This window comes from Lithobates pipiens, unplaced genomic scaffold (genome assembly GCF_037356315.1).
Source record: "Lithobates pipiens isolate NorthernLeopardFrog02 unplaced genomic scaffold, aLitPip1_a1.2 Scaffold_86, whole genome shotgun sequence".
Lineage (NCBI taxonomy): Eukaryota > Metazoa > Chordata > Amphibia > Anura > Ranidae > Lithobates > Lithobates pipiens.
The window spans coordinates 691,272-699,665 of record NW_027507910.1 but is presented as its reverse complement, the minus strand read 5'-3'; the positions used below and the strand labels follow the sequence as shown (position 1 = coordinate 699,665).

At 56.3% G+C, this 8,394-nt stretch overlaps 1 protein-coding gene across 1 annotated transcript in view; it reads left to right on the top strand.

Annotated features, from left to right (window-relative positions):
* LOC143973613 (electrogenic sodium bicarbonate cotransporter 4-like) overlaps positions 1-8,394 on the top strand; it is a 193,600-nt gene that overhangs the window by 130,304 nt on the left and 54,902 nt on the right. The gene's annotated exons all lie outside the window — the stretch shown is intronic.

Below are 8,394 nucleotides of genomic sequence, written 5' to 3'. Positions count from 1 at the left end.
CATTCAGTGTCCTCCACCCCTCTCTACCAATCCCTCCACTGGTCTCCATTCAGTGTCCTCCACCCCTCTCTACCAATCCCTCCACTGACCACCATTCAGTGTCCTCCACCCCTCTCTACCAATCCCTACACTGACCTCCATTCAGTGTCCTCCACCCCTCTCCACCAATCCCTCCACTGGTCTCCATTCAGTGTCCTCCACCCCTCTCCACCAATCCCTCCACTGGTCTCCATTCAGTGTCCTCCACCCTCTCTACCAATCCCTCCACTGACCACCATTCAGTGTCCTCCACCCCTCTCTACCAATCCCTACACTGACCTCCATTCAGTGTCCTCCACCCCTCTCCACCAATCCCTCCACTGGTCTCCATTCAGTGTCCTCCACCCTCTCTACCAATCCCTCCACTGACCTCCATTCAGTGCCCTCCACCCCTCTCTACCAATCCCTCCACTGACCTCCATTCAGTGTCCTCCACCCCTCTCTACCAATCCCTCCACTGACCTCCATTCAGTGTCCTCCACCCCTCTCTACCAATCCCTCCACTGACCTCCATTCAGTGTCCTCCACCCCTCTCTACCAATCCCTCCACTCACCTCCATTCAGTGTCCTCCACCCCTCTCTACCAATCCCTCCACTGACCTCCATTCAGTGTCCTCCACCCCCCTCTACCAATCCCTCCACTGACCTCCATTCAGTGTCCTCCACCCCTCTCTACCAATCCCTCCATTGACCTCCATTCAGTGTCCTCCACCCCTCTCCACCAATCCCTCCACTGGTCTCCATTCAGTGTCCTCCACCCCTCTCCACCAATCCCTCCACTGGTCTCCATTCAGTGTCCTCCTCCCCTCTCTACCAATCCCTCCACTGACCTCCATTCAGTGTCCTCCACCCCTCTCTACCAATCCCTCCACTGACCTCCATTCAGTGTCCTCCACCCCTCTCCACCAATCCCTCCACTGGTCTCCATTCAGTGTCCTCCTCCCCTCTCTACCAATCCCTCCACTGACCTCCATTCAGTGTCCTCCACCCCTCTCTACCAATCCCCCCACTGACCTCCATTCAGTGTCCTCCACCCCTCTCTACCAATCCCTCCACTGACCTCCATTCAGTGTCCTCCACCCCTCTCTACCAATCCCTCCACTGACCTCCATTCAGTGTCCTCCACCCCTCTCTACCAATCCCTCCACTGACCTCCATTCAGTGTCCTCCACCCCCCTCTACCAATCCCTCCACTGACCTCCATTCAGTGTCCTCCACCCCTCTCTACCAATCCCTCCATTGACCTCCATTCAGTGTCCTCCACCCCTCTCCACCAATCCCTCCACTGGTCTCCATTCAGTGTCCTCCTCCCCTCTCTACCAATCCCTCCACTGACCTCCATTCAGTGTCCTCCACCCCTCTCTACCAATCCCTCCACCAACCTCCATTCAGTGTCCTCCACCCCTCTCTACCAATCCCTCCCCTGGCCTCCATTCAATGTCCTCCACCCCTCTCTACCAATCCCTCCACTGACCTCCATTCAGTGTCCTCCACCCCTCTCTACAAATCCCTCCCCTGGCCTCCATTCAATGTCCTCCACCCCTCTCTACCAATCCCTCCACTGACCTCCATTCAGTGTCCTCCACCCCTCTCTACCAATCCCTCCACTGACCTCCATTCAGTGTCCTCCACCCCTCTCTACCAATCTCTCCACTGACCTCCATTCAGTGTCCTCCACCCCTCTCTACCAATCCCTCCACTGACCTCCATTCAGTGTCCTCCACCCCTCTCTGCCAATCCCTCCACTGACCTCCATTCAGTGTCCTCCACCCCTCTCTACCAATCCCTCCACTGACCTCCATTCAGTGTCCTCCACCCCTCTCTACCAATCCCTCCACTGACCTCCATTCAGTGTCCTCCACCCCTCTCTACCAATCCCTCCACTGACCTCCATTCAGTGTCCTCCACCCCTCTCTACCAATCCCTCCACTGACCTCCATTCAGTGTCCTCCACCCCTCTCTACCAATCCCTCCACTGACCTCCATTCAGTGTCCTCCACCCCTCTCTGCCAATCCCTCCACTGACCTCCATTCAGTGTCCTCCACCCCTCTCTACCAATCCCTCCACTGACCTCCATTCAGTGTCCTCCACCCCTCTCTACCAATCCCTCCACTGATCTCCATTCAGTGTCCTCCACCCCTCTCTACCAATCCCTCCACTGACCTCCATTCAGTGTCCTCCACCCCTCTCTACCAATCCCTCCACTGACCTCCATTCAGTGTCCTCCACCCCTCTCTGCCAATCCCTCCACTGACCTCCATTCAGTGTCCTCCACCCCTCTCTGCCAATCCCTCCACTGACCTCCATTCAGTGTCCTCCACCCCTCTCTACCAATCCCTCCACTGACCTCCATTCAGTGTCCTCCACCCCTCTCTACCAATCCCTCCACTGATCTCCATTCAGTGTCCTCCACCCCTCTCTACCAATCCCTCCACTGACCTCCATTCAGTGTCCTCCACCCCTCTCTACCAATCCCTCCACTGACCTCCATTCAGTGTCCTCCACCCCTCTCTACCAATCCCTCCACTGGTCTCCATTCAGTGTCCTCCACCCCTCTCTACCAATCCCTCCACTGACCTCCATTCAGTGTCCTCCACCCCTCTCTACCAATCCCTCCACTGACCTCCATTCAGTGTCCTCCACCCCTCTCTACCAATCCCTCCACTGACCTCCATTCAGTGTCCTCCACCCCTCTCTACCAATCCCTCCACTGACCTCCATTCAGTGTCCTCCACCCCTCTCTACCAATCCCTCCACTGACCTCCATTCAGTGTCCTCCACCCCTCTCTACCAATCCCTCCACTGACCTCCATTCAGTGTCCTCCACCCCTCTCTACCAATCCCTCCACTGACCTCCATTCAGTGTCCTCCATCCCTCTCCACCAATCCCTCCACTGACCTCCATTCAGTGTCCTCCATCCCTCTCCACCAATCCCTCCACTGACCTCCATTCAGTGTCCTCCATCCCTCTTCACCAATCCCTCCACTGACCTCCATTCAGTGTCCTCCACCCCTCTCTACCAATCCCTCCACTGACCTCCATTCAGTGTCCTCCACCCCTCTCTACCAATCCCTCCACTGACCTCCATTCAGTGTCCTCCACCCCTCTCTACCAATCCCTCCACTGACCTCCATTCAGTGTCCTCCACCCCTCTCTACCAATCCCTCCACTGACCTCCATTCAGTGTCCTCCATCCCTCTCCACCAATCCCTCCACTGACCTCCATTCAGTGTCCTCCATCCCTCTCCACCAATCCCTCCACTGACCTCCATTCAGTGTCCTCCATCCCTCTTCACCAATCCCTCCACTGACCTCCATTCAGTGTCCTCCACCCCTCTCTACCAATCCCTCCACTGACCTCCATTCAGTGTCCTCCACCCCTCTCTACCAATCCCTCCACTGATCTCCATTCAGTGTCCTCCACCCCTCTCTACCAATCCCTCCACTGACCTCCATTCAGTGTCCTCCACCCCTCTCTACCAATCCCTCCACTGGTCTCCATTCAGTGTCCTCCACCCCTCTCTACCAATCCCTCCACTGACCTCCATTCAGTGTCCTCCACCCCTCTCTACCAATCCCTCCACTGACCTCCATTCAGTGTCCTCCACCCCTCTCTACCAATCCCTCCACTGACCTCCATTCAGTGTCCTCCACCCCTCTCTACCAATCCCTCCACTGACCTCCATTCAGTGTCCTCCACCCCTCTCTACCAATCCCCCCACTGACCTCCATTCAGTGTCCTCCACCCCTCTCTACCAATCCCTCCACTGACCTCCATTCAGTGTCCTCCACCCCTCTCTACCAATCCCTCCACTGACCTCCATTCAGTGTCCTCCACTCCTCTCAGCCAATCACTCCACTGACCTCCATTCAGTGTCCTCCACCCCTCTCTACCAATCCCTCCACTGACCTCCATTCAGTGTCCTCCACCCCTCTCTACCAATCCCTCCACTGACCTCCATTCAGTGTCCTCCACCCCTCTCTACCAATCCCTCCACTGACCTCCATTCAGTGTCCTCCACCCCTCTCTACCAATCCCTCCACTGACCTCCATTCAGTGTCCTCCACCCCTCTCTACCAATCCCTCCACTGATCTCCATTCAGTGTCCTCCACCCCTCTCTACCAATCCCTCCACTGACCTCCATTCAGTGTCCTCCACCCCTCTCCACCAATCCCTCCACTGACCTCCATTCAGTGTCTTCCACCCCTCTCTACCAATCCTTCCACTGGTCTCCATTCAGTGTCCTCCACCCCTCTCTACCAATCCCTCCACTGACCTCCATTCAGTGTCCTCCACCCCTCTCCACCAATCCCTCCACTGATCTCCATTCAATGTCCTCCACCCCTCTCTACCAATCCCTCCACTGACCTCCATTCAATGTCCTCCACCCCTCTCCACCAATCCCTCCACTGACCTCCATTCAATGTCCTCCACCCCTCTCTACCAATCCCTCCACTGACCTCCATTCAATGTCCTCCACCCCTCTCTACCAATCCCTCCACTGACCTCCATTCAATGTCTTCCACCCCTCTCTACCAATCCCTCCACTGGTCTCCATTCTGTGTCCTCCACCCCTCTCTACCAATCCCTCCACTGACCTCCATTCAGTATCCTCCACCCCTCTCTACCAATCCCTCCACTGACCTCCATTCAGTGTCCTCCACCCCTCTCTACCAATCCCTCCACTGACCTCCATTCAGTGTCCTCCACCCCTCTCTACCAATCCCTCCACTGACCTCCATTCAGTGTCCTCCACCCCTCTCTACCAATCCCTCCATTCAGTGTCTTCCACCCCTCTCTACCAATCCCTCCACTGACCTCCATTCAGTGTCCTCCACCCCTCTCTACCAATCCCTCCATTCAGTGTCTTCCACCCCTCTCTACCAATCCCTCCACTGGTCTCCATTCTGTGTCCTCCACCCCTCTCTACCAATCCCTCCACTGGCCTCCATTCAGTGTCCTCCTCCCCTCTCTACCAATCCCTCCACTGACCTCCATTCAGTGTCCTCCACCCCTCTCTACCAATCCCTCCACTGACCTCCATTCAGTGTCCTCCACCCCTCTCTACCAATCCCTCCACTGACCTCCATTCAGTGTCCTCCACCCCTCTCTACCAATCCCTCCACTGGCCTCCATTCAGTGTCCTCCACCCCTCTCTACCAATCCCTCCACTGACCTCCATTCAGTGTCCTCCACCCCTCTCTACCAATCCCTCCACTGACCTCCATTCAGTGTCCTCCACCCTCTCTTCCAATCCCTCCACTGATCTCCATTCAGTGTCCTCCACCCCTCTCTACCAATCCCTCCACTGACCTCCATTCAGTGTCCTCCACCCCTCTCTACCAATCCCTCCACTGACCTCCATTCAGTGTCCTCCACCCCTCTCTACCAATCCCTCCACTGACCTCCATTCAGTATCCTCCACCCCTCTCTACCAATCCCTCCACTGACCTCCATTCAGTGTCCTCCACCCCTCTCTACCAATCCCTCCACTGACATCCATTCAGTGTCCTCCACCCCTCTCTACCAATCCCTCCACTGACCTCCATTCAGTGTCCTCCACCCCTCTCTACCAATCCCTCCACTGACCTCCATTCAGTGTCCTCCACTCCTCTCTACCAATCCCTCCACTGACCTCCATTCAGTGTCCTCCACCCCTCTCTACCAATCCCTCCACTGGTCTCCATTCAGTGTCCTCCACCCCTCTCTACCAATCCCTCCACTGGTCTCCATTCTGTGTCCTCCACCCCTCTCTACCAATCCCTCCACTGACCTCCATTCAGTGTCCTCCACCCCTCTCTACCAATCCCTCCACTGACCTCCATTCAGTGTCCTCCACCCCTCTCTACCAATCCCTCCATTCAGTGTCTTCCACCCCTCTCTACCAATCCCTCCACTGACCTCCATTCAGTGTCCTCCACCCCTCTCTACCAATCCCTCCATTCAGTGTCTTCCACCCCTCTCTACCAATCCCTCCACTGGTCTCCATTCTGTGTCCTCCACCCCTCTCTACCAATCCCTCCACTGGCCTCCATTCAGTGTCCTCCTCCCCTCTCTACCAATCCCTCCACTGACCTCCATTCAGTGTCCTCCACCCCTCTCTACCAATCCCTCCACTGACCTCCATTCAGTGTCCTCCACCCCTCTCTACCAATCCCTCCACTGACCTCCATTCAGTGTCCTCCACCCCTCTCTACCAATCCCTCCACTGGCCTCCATTCAGTGTCCTCCACCCCTCTCTACCAATCCCTCCACTGACCTCCATTCAGTGTCCTCCACCCCCTCTTACCAATCCCTCCACAGGTCTCCATTCAGTGTCCTCCACCCCTCTCTACCAATCCCTCCACTGACCTCCATTCAGTGTCCTCCACCCTCTCTTCCAATCCCTCCACTGATCTCCATTCAGTGTCCTCCACCCCTCTCTACCAATCCCTCCACTGACCTCCATTCAGTGTCCTCCACTCCTCTCTACCAATCCCTCCACTGACCTCCATTCAGTGTCCTCCACCCCCTCTTACCAATCCCTCCACTGACCTCCATTCAGTGTCCTCCACCCCTCTCTACCAATCCCTCCACTGACCTCCATTCAGTGTCCTCCACCCCTCTCTGCCAATCCCTCCACTGACCTCCATTCAGTGTCCTCCACCCCTCTCTACCAATCCCTCCACTGACCTCCATTCAGTGTCCTCCACCCCTCTCTACCAATCCCTCCACTGGTCTCCATTCAGTGTCCTCCACCCCTCTCTACCAATCCCTCCACTGGTCTCCATTCAGTGTCCTCCACCCCTCTCTACCAATCCCTCCACTGACCTCCATTCAGTGTCCTCCACCCTCTCTTCCAATCCCTCCACTGATCTCCATTCAGTGTCCTCCACCCCTCTCTACCAATCCCTCCACTGACCTCCATTCAGTGTCCTCCACCCCTCTCTACCAATCCCTCCACTGACCTCCATTCATTGTCCTCCACCCCTCTCTACCAATCCCTCCACTGACCACCATTCAGTGTCCTCCACCCCTCTCCACCAATCCCTCCACTGACCTCCATTCAGTGTCCTCCACCCATCTCTACCAATCCCTCCACTGACCTCCATTCAGTGTCCTCCACCCCTCTCTACCAATCCCTCCACTGACCTCCATTCAGTGTCCTCCACCCCTCTCTACCAATCCCTCCATTCAGTGTCCTCCACCCCTCTCTACCAATCCCTCCACTGACCTCCATTCAGTGTCCTCCACCCCTCTCTACCAATCCCTCCACTGACCTCCATTCATTGTCCTCCACCCCTCTCTACCAATCCCTCCACTGACCACCATTCAGTGTCCTCCACCCCTCTCCACCAATCCCTCCACTGACCTCCATTCAGTGTCCTCCACCCATCTCTACCAATCCCTCCACTGACCTCCATTCAGTGTCCTCCACCCCTCTCTACCAATCCCTCCACTGACCTCCATTCAGTGTCCTCCACCCCTCTCTACCAATCCCTCCATTCAGTGTCCTCCACCCCTCTCTACCAATCCCTCCACTGGTCTCCATTCTGTGTCCTCCACCCCTCTCTACCAATCTCTCCACTGGCCTCCATTCAGTGTCCTCCTCCCCTCTCTACCAATCCCTCCACTGACCTCCATTCAGTGTCCTCCACCCCTCTTTACCAATCCCTCCACTGACCTCCATTCAGTGTCCTCCACCCCTCTCTACCAATCCCTCCACTGACCTCCATTCAGTGTCCTCCACCCCTCTCTACCAATCCCTCCACTGACCTCCATTCAGTGTCCTCCACCCCTCTCTACCAATCCCTCCACTGGCCTCCATTCAGTGTCCTCCACCCCTCTCTACCAATCCCTCCACTGACCTCCATTCAGTGTCCTCCACCCCCTCTTACCAATCCCTCCACAGGTCTCCATTCAGTGTCCTCCACCCCTCTCTACCAATCCCTCCACTGACCTCCATTCAGTGTCCTCCACCCTCTCTTCCAATCCCTCCACTGATCTCCATTCAGTGTCCTCCACCCCTCTCTACCAATCCCTCCACTGGCCTCCATTCAGTGTCCTCCACCCCTCTCTACCAATCCCTCCACTGGTCTCCATTCAGTGTCCTCCACCCCTCTCTACCAATCCCTCCACTGACCTCCATTCAATGTCCTCCACCCCTCTCTACCAATCCCTCCACTGACCTCCATTCAGTGTCCTCCACCCCTCTCTACCAATCCCTCCACTGGTCTCCATTCTGTGTCCTCCACCCCTCTCTACCAATCCCTCCACTGGCCTCCATTCAGTGTCCTCCTCCCCTCTCTACCAATCCCTCCACTGACCTCCATTCAGTGTCCTCCACCCCTCTCTACCAATCCCTCCACTGA